This window comes from Amphibalanus amphitrite, unplaced genomic scaffold (assembly GCF_019059575.1).
Source record: "Amphibalanus amphitrite isolate SeventyFive unplaced genomic scaffold, NRLGWU_Aamphi_draft 000441F_arrow, whole genome shotgun sequence".
Classification (NCBI taxonomy): domain Eukaryota; kingdom Metazoa; phylum Arthropoda; class Thecostraca; order Balanomorpha; family Balanidae; genus Amphibalanus; species Amphibalanus amphitrite.
Genome location: NW_024881935.1, coordinates 358710 through 370000, shown reverse-complemented (window position 1 = coordinate 370000; position 11291 = coordinate 358710). Strand labels below are relative to the sequence as shown.

Here is an 11291-nt window from a genome sequence, read left to right as displayed (position 1 = left end):
CGGAACAGGACAGTGTGTCAGACACAGACAGACAGACAGACAGACAGACAGACAGACAGACAGACAGACACAGACAGTGTCAGACAGCGGCAGAGCGCATAGCCGGACAGGAGAGGGCCAGAGGCCTGTCAGAACAGTACAGTGTCAGACACAGTGAGCAGACAATGTGTCAGACACAGCGTTAGACAACTAAGTACATAACTCGAACAGAGAGAAGTCTATCGGAACAGAAAACATGATCTCGTAACAGACCAATTACATAGGGCACCGATGGAAGACATTTAAAGCCCGCGCCCCGTAGGGGGGGCCGAAACGGCCCCCCCCTGTCCTTTTCGGTCGATATCTCCTAAACAGCTGGAGATATCGCCACCAAACTTTCAGGACCCCTCCGGGCATTAATTTTACACATTGTTACAAAAAAAAAAATCCAGAGGCTATGATAGGTAAGCCACAAATGACGTCAGAATGACGTCATGTTCTGTTATTTTCGACCGAAAAAAGACCTTCGCGAGAAGACCTGTCAGGCCTACAGCTTTGAAGATACAGAAAAATGATCGAGACATAAAAGGTGTAGAATTGACAGGGCTACAAAACTGTTATCTCGAATTTTTGAAATTTTTGAGTTTTGACCCCCAAAAATCAAAAAGGCATTTTTTGGATATATTAGCTAAAAATCCAAAAAGTTTTTGAGTTTCGAAAAAACGGAATATGTGTGATAGTACCTACCGTCTTCTATCTACATACCAAATTTCAGATCGATATCTCGTTTTTTGGCCAAGTTATAGCGAAAAAACTGTTTAAAAATGATGACGTCAAATTTTCAAACTCAATTTTTGGCAATTCTAGACCTCGTAGAGCAAAACAAAGACCACCATTAGACTCCCCGTGACGAGCTGCATCGGATGGATACCCATTTTATGCAAAAATATCAACTTTGAAATTTGACCTAATTTGACCTGACCTTGACCTGACCCTCACCAAAACGTGACCTAGGCTGGCCCCAAAGACTGCCTAGCCCACATAATCGCATTTGTCATGTAAAATGAACCATAAAACATGCATCACACGACACTTTCATAATGTGACCACCGATGACCTGACCTCGCTGTGACCTGACCTGATATCAGTTACCTCAGATAGCAAAGTATGTGTTTGACGAACAATGTACCATCGATGGTTTTCAATAAATTACCAATTTACTCGATTTCACAACACATTTCTTGAAATGCCTGTGAACGGTGAAAATCTGACATTTGACCTGACCTGTGACGTCATCGGTTTGACCTAGGTCAATGAAATTTGGTCACAAGGTAGTTCCCGGGTGGGGCTATCGAACGCCGTTTGAATTTTGAAAATCGGCCGGTAACTTTCCGAGATCTTAGGGGGGGGGGGGGCGAAACGGCCCCCACCCCCTACGGGTGGTAGGGTCCGCCGGTAGCCCTACGGGGCGCGGGTTAACCCTCGCATGTGTGCGGCGTTTGCCAGCTTCTAATGTGTAGGGGGGGGGGGTCGGTTGGACCCCCCCCCCCTTGCCGTTTGGCCCCTGATCAAGCTAGAGCTTCGCGGAAAAAACGAGCGTGTTGCCCGTGACGAGAGGAAGCCGATGATACCCAATTTTAACCCGCGCACCGACGGGGGGGCGGATATCCGCCCCCCTGAGGTTTTTCGCGGATAGCGGGAAAACCGCGGCGCGTAGCGCCGCGAAATTTGGTATGACTATTCTCTCATCAATTTTACACAGGGTGTGCAAGTTTGAACCTCCTAACTTTTAAGGTCAGGTCACCAGGTCACTTTGAATGACCCAACCTCAAGTCACTTTTTTGCAACTTTGTCACCGTGCCAGAGCTACAGTAGATGTCGGAGGCCTTTGAAAGTCGCAGGATGTTATTAGGTCATTAGTAGCTACAATTTGTATATCTCGGAATTTTGATGTCGGTGACCTAAGGTCAGGTCAATTTCGCGACCTCCCCATTATAAGTCAATGGGGGAAAAATCAACTCCCTGTTTTTACCACTAAAACGGGTCGGAATGGCCCCAACCATACATGACTTCACATACGATCAACCTTCACTACCTTGAGGTCTGTTTTGCTGTTGGGCAGCTGTAAGGTCATGTGACGTCATCAAAGGTCACCAAAGGTTTTTTGCCAATAACTCCTTACAGGAACAAGATACAGTCGCGCGGATGGTCTCATTGTGTTCAGCTCGTCAAGACGCATCGAATGATATACATGATGACCTCGAGGTCACGTGACCTGAGGTCAACCTTTGACCTTGACCTTTCGAGGTCAACATATATATCATTCGATGCGGATTGACGAGAGGATCACGATGATGCCCTTAGTTTGTTCCTATCTTGACTACTTCGAAAGTTATTCGAGAAAAACCCTCTCCATGTCTAGCGCCGCCATTTTGACTTTTTCGACCCCTGTGACGTCATCTTTGACCTGACCTGAAAATGACCTTAGTAAAAATTGTAGACCTTGTCCGTGCGTATCCGATGCCGTTTACCGCTTGTCGCTATCTTGCTTCGTTCTCGAGATCTCAGGGGGGGGGCGGTCATCCGCCCCCCCCCCCGTCGGTACTAAGGTGGCGCAGACCCCCGTCGGTGCGCGGGTTAAGGTCCTAGGTCATTGGTTGACCTTCCAGGTCAGGTCAATGACCCAAAGTCGGGAAAATCGGGACCTGTTAGAAAGTCGTAAAGTGTGGGTGCTAAGGGGTTTTTCGGGATGCTGATCACGAATATCGTGTTAGTTTTGATCACAGATGATGTCTTGAAGCATTTAGACCAGGTCGGGTCAGGTCAGGTCAGGTCAACCAGTAGGCGTCGTGACGGGTATTCGTAGTACGTGTCAACCGCCTCTGACAGCTTCGTAACATGTTACGAAGTCACCAAAACTACTTCGTAAATGTTCAAATGGTTGCTAAATTCGAATTCAGCTCCAAAAACTAGAATAGGAACATGTAAAACTCGAAAAAGTGACCCGAGGTCACCCGAGGTCACCAAAGGTCAATGACCTGACCTGACCTTCAGGTGACCTTGACACACACGGGAGTAACATCAAATCACATGTTTGAACGTTTGAAACCACGAAAAGCTTGCAAACACGCGGCTAGTGCGAGCCGACATACGCGAAATCGCGATTCCGGCCAAACATGGTCTCGGAAAAGAGGTCACAGGTCAAAGGTCATTTGGGTCAGGGTCATGAAATTTTCAGGGTAGGTGTAAAATTGATCAATGCGAGGGTACTGAAAGTTTCGTCGCGATCGGCCGCTTTTTACGCGAGTTATTCGCGAAAAACCATGGGGGGGGGGGTCCATCCGACCCCCCCCCCCTACCATGCGAGGGTTAAGAATGGGAAGAAGCTGCACACCAGAACATTCAGCCTGTCTTTGACAGATCACACTTGTCTAGCCAACCTGGATTGAGTCATGAGTACCTCGGTATCAAAGTGCTTCGCTTGGATAAAACTTTTTGGTTATTTGAATAGTTATTCTTTTTAATGCAGTTTATGTCTTTGAGTCCCTGTTTCAATATATTCATTGTAAATGTTGGCTCGCATATTTACTACAGTTACCATTAAAGATATTCATTACAAGACGTAAATAACGGTATAACTTTCCTTTATTTCAGGACGTCAGGATCCTAGTTTTTGTCAAGCCACCTATTTTCTGTCATGTTTTTCTTCCCATGGCCACGTCGGAGACAGATCCCATCAACTATTTACCGTGTTAAGCACGATCTGCGCGTCGACGGGACATGTGTAAGTGTCTCGCATACATGAATCGGTAACGACCTGGCGTGCGGGCCGCCGGGATAAGTGGGCGTCCGTCCCACCGCGCCGCGCCGGCCGGCCGCCAGCCAGCCACCCATTGGCTCAGGGACGCTGAATAACATGGCTAAACGAATGAATACTGATGGCGGCGGCACGCAGCACCGCGGCGGCAGCGCGACAGCCGCTGGCGCGTCAGCGCGTCCGAACAGGGGGAGCGAGAGGGTAGGGTCGGTGACTTGATGTGATGCGTGAGGCACGTGACTTATTCCTTGTTATGACGCTCTCGGAGCAACGCTCCATATGTCTTACTGTTTTCATGCACTTTTTTATGTCTCGTCTGATATTTATCAAAGCGTTGCTTCGTTTTAAGTGTATTTCTGTTCGTCAGTGGGCATCCTAATTAAAATAAACTTGAAAAAAAACATTTCAAACGTTTATGATAAATTTAGGTAATATCTGTACCTACTACATAGCCTGTCCCATTGCTGAGTTGGTAGAGCGTGGACTCGTAAGATCCCGTTGTAGAGTAGCCCCGGCGATCGGTTTGTGACGCTCCTGACAGGAATGGTATGACTCAGTATGAGGTTAGCGGACCAGCTGCAGTCAGCTGAAGTCAGACTGTGGGTCAGGCTCAGACCGAGTCCGCTTTTATGGACACGCTAAACTTTGGCATATAAATTCTTCTGTTACTCGCAATCTCACGCTCACACGGTAGGGATATGGGCCTACGCAATAAGCATGGCTTGGCAGGAGTCTGGCTCCGTCAGCACGTCCTTTTCAATATTCGAGTTATATTTACAAAGACATATAATATAAGATTAAGGCCTCATTAGAAAGTCATGCAATAACTATCGTTTGATTAATAATGCTACATATATTTAAAAAAAATATTCAACGATCCCTTCCGACGATCATCGGTTGCAACGCGTTTGAAACGATACAATGCGATGACGCTATAAACTGCAAATGAGCCGCTCTCTTTAGGAAATGAAGCATCCCATTGGATGAACCCAAATCAGTATCATTCATTAGCTTAAGTGGAAAATATGGGAAATAAAATTCTGCTGACGTTCGTCCCCGAAGTGAGGAGACCGTTTCGGTGAGCTTATCAGTGAAATTCCAATGAATGAGTGGCCAATGGTTACCGGTTCGCCACCAGTGGCTGCTTCTTATGCAGAGTATCTGCCATGTTTCAGTCTATAGAAAAATCAAAATATCGCGGAGCATTGAGTATGCATAAGTCAAGCAAAGCAAATTAGATTTCGGCCGCACGGCTGTCAATATTAGCTGCCATTACAGCCGCTCCTCGTGACCTCGTAACAGCTATAAGGCCACTGTTCATAGTTCACATATCGACACCTTTTTTTTAAACCCCACATCTGCTCTCCCGTGAATTTCCGGGAGGCACGAAAGATCTCCTTTTAAAAGTGTCCAATCGTCCGATCCTGGTCAAATATGTGTGTTCGTAGGCCTGTTCTGGTATTGCTTTATCTGCCAAGACAGACAAACTTGAGAAAATTCGAGTGATTGTACCTTTTTTGAAGGTCTCTAACCAACTTGTCTGAAATTCACCGGAGAACAAATGTGGGGTTTAAAAAAAGGTGTCGATATATGGCGGCTTTTATGAGAACGGGATATTCACTGTTTGCAGTTATTCCGCATTTTCTATTTCCATCGGAGTGTTTAATCTATCGCTGCCTAAAACAGCAGTCTTGAATGAGGGAAAAGAACACGACCACGTGTTAGTGTGTTCACGCCGGGACAGCAGACTGAGCGTTTAGGTGACCTTTGGGCTTTGGGCCTCGAAACTTGTTGGTTATCACGTCGTCGTGATAGCCTCTGGTATCCACGACCGAAAGGCTTCACATAATTGCAAAACTCGGTCGGCAAGCGCTGGCCGTTGACGCAATATCCTTTCTAAGTTCCTCCACCACCGGAGCTAAGGCATCTATGCCACTGCCGCTAGATGGCAGCAGCTGTTGTAACCTGGAAGTTAGACTGTGCCGCACGACTCTGGGTGCCTCCGCGCAGCCGGAACGGCGCTTCGGCTTGGGACACCCGTGCCAATGACGCCCAGCGAGTATTTAGAAATGGGCGTGAGGGTAGGCCGCTGCACTTTAGGGGCCGCCAATGACACCTGTATGAGCTTTTCAAAACACCACATCAATTTCAGGACTAAGATTCACAGGTCAATGTCTATCAATATTGTAAATAGGTATCTGGAGGCTGCACACTTTTCGTTAAGTTGCGGATCATGGCAGGAAAGGCAGCTTTCACGTAGTTCAAGATTAATCATCATAAGATAAAGCGATATGACCATTGCCCAATAAGCAATATGCTGGCAATATTTGTAGTAGTGGATAGCACATTAGGCATCATGTGCCTGAATGTGGCGGGTTAAAGCGAAACCCGAAAGGCTTTTTTCATATATAGGATTCAGTGCGAGTAGATGTTTGTTATACATAATCGCTACTTCTACGCTCTTTGAATTAGCATTCAACCGGAGATCATTCTCTACCAGTGCGGCTGCTGTTTCAACCAAAAGTTTATTTTTGGCAGAATGTGTAATCTAGTTGGAGTTTAACAACCAAATGTGCTTCCACATGTTGAATAGAACAAAGCAATTTGCATCAGCGTCTCGCTCTCACCCAGGACGCCGCAGCCCGCACCTCGTCCTCACGCCTCGCTGAGTCCAGGCCACATCTCTGCCGCAGATAACTGGGAGCTCCGGCCGGGCGGGTGTCTCCCCGCCTCTGCAGCCGCGGCTCTGGGCGAGCTGTTTTAACAATGCCACGTGAACCGCTCCCTAATGAACCCGGTGGCCCGTTTGTCTCGCTGGTGAAGTGGTGTGCGCCGCTCCTGGCGAGGCCGCACGGCTCGCCGGCAGACCGGTCCGGAGGAAAATGAGCGGCAGTTACCGAGGCAGCGGCACGCTACAGCTCCCAGCGACAGCCGTTAGGCGCATCTTTAGGGAGCAGAGGGAGGTTTCCACCGCAGTAAAGTATTCTTATACTTTGTTCCTCGTATTTTCAACTTATTGGTAACAATAGCATTCAAGTTAGCCGTGGATGTGGAATGTTGCACGGAGGCTTGTAAGTTTCATTTCTGTCTAGTTCTGTGCATATGCTGCTAGGGGCTTATAAACTTCCCTGGCAGATAATGTTATTCCGCGTGAAAATAGAACGAAGAGCTGTAATGAAAAAGCCACATATACCTATCTTCGTAGGAGGGGAAACCATTAACTCTAATTAGCACGCATGTGTGTCCCCATGTTAGTGGACTTCGCCGACTTTATTATCTGATCACGAGCGAGCACGAACGTTTTCAATACGAGTGTAACGGAAAATATCAGTAGAGTGGTCTACAACCATATACATATCTGATAAATCACATCGAATCCGGACAGCTAGAAACGTTACGATGCCGCCTGGAAGCGACCAGGATGTGCGTGCCTGTCCGCGCTGTGCGCAACTGGAGCCAGCTGCATAACAATGTTCGCGGAAACGACAAAGTCAGTCATTTTAAAAAGCTGTGAAAGCGCCTCTAATGTCAGTGAAGTAGCCTGTCGGCGATGACGACTGCCACCCACTTACATACTGCGCACCGACCTCTCAGCTCCACCGTCTCAAGTTTTTCATGCTAGCGTGTCAATGTTTTTTTTTTTACGAGTTTCAACCTTTTCAATGTTTATGTACTATAATATGTTTTTTACCTATCTTATACCTCGGTTGCACATTGTATGTCACACTGTGGTTTAAAAGCCAGTCATGTATTGGATACCACAAAGACCCGCAATAAATAAGTAAATAAACAAATCATTTTGAACATATGGCCAATCACTTCATGCCAATGAACTCCACGCCAACTGATTGTCCTAAATTTTCACTTTCCAAAGTGTGCTTATTCATGAAACAATAAGCAGACGAATCTACAAACACAGCCTATCTTATTATAGTCAGCATTGCACCCGAGACGGAACATCTCTTTTTTATCAAATCGTCAACCCCCGCATTCTTCCAGCACTATCCACCACTCCCTGGCCCTTATAACATTCTACTGCCCCCTCTCATGTGTCATATACCTTGACTCTTTAAGTGTCCTCCCCTGAACCCTTTATTGTCGACCCCTGCAACAATATGATGTCCTTCCTGCACCTATACAGCTCTCGTGAACCTTTCCAATATCTCTGCGCACCTTTCCAGTGCCCCTGTAAGTTCCAGTACCCTGATGTACCCTTCCATTGTCGACTCTTCCACCTTCCAGTGCCCCTGTACCTTCCAGTGCCCACCAATTCTCCTCCAGTGCCCCTGTACCTTCCAGTGCCCACCAATTCTCCTCCAGTGCCCGCTGTACCTTCCAGTGCCCAGCAATTCCCCTCTAGTGCCCCCTGTACCTTCCAGCACCAACCACTCCCCCTCCAGTCCCCCGCTAAACCCCTCCGGCACCCCGCTGTACCTTCCAGTGCTGACCACTCCCCCTCCAGTGCCCCGCTGAACCCCTCCAGTGCCCCGCTGAACCCCTCCAGTGCCCGGCTGAACCCTTCCAGCACCCCGCTGTACCCTCCAGTGCTGACCACTCCCCCTCCAATGCCCCGCTGAACCCTTCCAGTGCCCGCTGTACCTTTCAGTGCTGACCACTCCCCCTCCAGTGCCCCGTTCACCCACCTGAGTCAGCGGTGGAGCGTGGCGCGCGGCGCGGCGGTGGCGAGGCGGCCCCGCTGGCTCCCCACGACCGGCCCACCCATCTCGTAGTACGCACTATTGATTGGCACCGGTTCACGCACACCACCGGCCGCACTCGACCGGTCACTGCCCCCGCTGGACGACGGCGCACTCACTGCACAGGACCACCGCGAGGTGCGCGCGCGATCTCCGCCGTGCGAGTCGGGCGCGGGATGAGGTGCACGACTACGCGGCGTGCACGGGACGGCGTGCACTGGTGGCGGGCGGCGGCGGGCGGTGACGAGCCCGGCGGCGGCGGCGGCGGCGACGGCGGCGGGACGGAGCGGTCGGCGGCCACGGCGGCTGCGCCGTCGGCGGCGGCGCCCGTCGATCAATAATGGGAGCGGCGCGCGGCCGGCCCGCCGGCCCGGGCAGGTGGTCGGAGGCCGTCTGAAGCCCGGCCGCCGCGCCGCCGGTGGCGACACTTTCCCGCGGCCACCCCGCCGAGCCTCAACAATGGTGCAGCCGAGCGCCCGGGGCCAGACGACTACATGTGGGGAGAGCTAACACACACCATACGGCATTGCTCGCCTCGGGCGGAGACGGGCTGGAGGCATTCCAGAGGCCCCGCATAAAGGCCTGGCTACACTATGCGTTTTCTTCGTGCGTTTTTTGCGTGTTTGCGTGTTTTGCGTGATATCGTTCTAGAAAAAGGAACGATATTACGTTTTTGTGATGTTTTTCACCTTAAATTTTAGTTACATAATAGTTATATTAGCTTTTGTATATAACCAAAGTAAAAATTATATTGTTTATAACTTTTTTCCTAGAACGATATTACGCAAAACACGCAAACCTGCAAAAACGCACGCAGAAAACGCATAGTGTAGCCAGGCCTTAACAGTCCATCCCTAAAATAAACGCACAGCAGCAGCCTCTATTGATTTATATTTTGCCGTAAGTTAGAATACTCATCGCATTATAGAGGAAAATCGTCAAAGCATGTTACGCTAAAAAGGAATCACGTCAATATTACTTACAAAATTGTTCTATTTTTACTAACCGTTTCGTGAAGCTGGGGTAATTTTTAGCACTAATTCCTCGTAATTTATTCTCGTACATTTTTCGTTATGCGCAATCCACAAGCAAGTCCAAAACCATTTTTGCTTACCAGATGACAAAGAACACGTAACCTATTATTTGCTACATTGTGCTACATGACATATAGGCGCTTTTGCTGAAACACTTTTCTAAATGTTTTGAGCAAACATAATGAGATTGTGGAATGAATACTAAAATTATGGATGGACGTTTTTCATGACGTGCTCATGAAAAAGAAAACTAATTTTAAAACAGAATGTATCTCTCCGATTATATACGAGGTCCAATATGAGCTTCGTATGAGGTCCTCGTATAGGTCCAATATGAGCTTATTTATGTGTCTTACATATATCCGTTCAGCCAGACTATGGACAATTGTATTATAGATATCCCGCGACCTGGTGGGGGGGGGGCTATTTTTTGCCCCCCCTCCAGACTTTTCGATATATCTCCAGAACCGCTGCGCCGATCGTCACCAAACTTTCAGTACCCTCCCGGACATCAATTTTACACATTGTGACCAAAAATTTTCCAACAGCTATAATAGGTTGGCCGGAAATGACGTCAGAGTGACGTCATGTTCTGCCGTTTTCGACCCAAAAAAGGGTTTCGCGGGAAGAGCTGTCAGGCCTATAGCTTTGCAAATACAGAAAAATGATAAAGACATAAAAGCTGTAGATTGGACAGGGCTACAAAACTGCTATCTCGGATTTTTGAAATTTTTGGATTTTGACCCCCAAAAATCAAAAAATAGATTTTTTGGATATAATAATCGAAAAATCCAAAAAGTTTTTTGAATTTCGCAAAAACCGGAATATATGTGATAGTCCTTACCGCCTTCCATCCACATACCAAATTTGAGATTGATATCTCTTGTTTTGGCGAAGTTATAGCGAAAAAACTGTTCAAAATTGATGACGTCAAATTTTCAAACTCAATTTTTTAGCAATTCTAGACCCCGTAGCGCGAAACAAAGACCACCATTAGACTCCCCGTGACGAGCTGCATCGAATCATTACCCATTTTATGCAAAACTATCAACTTTAAAATTTGACCTTTTTTGGCATGACCTTGACCTGACCTTGACCTGAACTTCACCAGAGAATGACCTAAGCCGTACCTGATAGTCTTATAACCAACACCATTGAGTTGGAAATGAAAAATTGGCCATAAAACATGTATCACACAACCTTAGTAAAGTTGGGCTCATGTGACCTGACCTGTGACCCTTGGTGACCTGACCTGTGACCTGACCTGGTATTGCTAGTGACCTCTAATAGCAACATATCTACTAAGCAACTGACGCCTTACCGCTGATTCTCGAAAAAAATGCGTTTTCCTCGGTGTTATAGCGCATTCCCTAGAAGACCCGTGAACGGTGAAACATTTCATCTTTGACCTGACCTGTGACGTCATCGGTGACCCCGAGGTCAATGAAATTTGGTTTCCTTCGACAAATTTGACAGGCCTTTCGAACGCCGTTTGAATTTTGCGGATCCGTCCAGTAGTTTCGGAGATACGAGGGGGGGGGCAAAAAATAGCCCCCCCCACCAGGTCGCGTTATAAACAGACCCCACCAGGGCGCGGGATATGGAGCAGTCTCAGACTTAATTTGATATAATTTGATATAATTAGATAATTTTGTATGACCATATTCTGTTATGGTCATTTCTAACTTGAAATATCCAAAACATGGTAAGTAAGGCTCTCAGGCGCCTGAAACTTATACTTGTTCCAGACAAATTTATCACGAA

At 47.7% G+C, this 11291-nt stretch overlaps 1 protein-coding gene across 1 annotated transcript in view; it reads right to left on the bottom strand.

Annotated features, from left to right (window-relative positions):
- LOC122391511 (rho GTPase-activating protein 100F-like) overlaps positions 1–8681 on the bottom strand; it is a 28641-nt gene extending 19960 nt beyond the window's left edge. The window contains exon 1 of the mRNA XM_043385517.1: positions 8440–8681. The gene's annotated coding sequence lies outside the window, so the exon portion shown is untranslated. The remainder of the gene's footprint in view (positions 1–8439) is intronic.
- Between the last annotated feature and the right edge of the window lie 2610 nt (positions 8682–11291).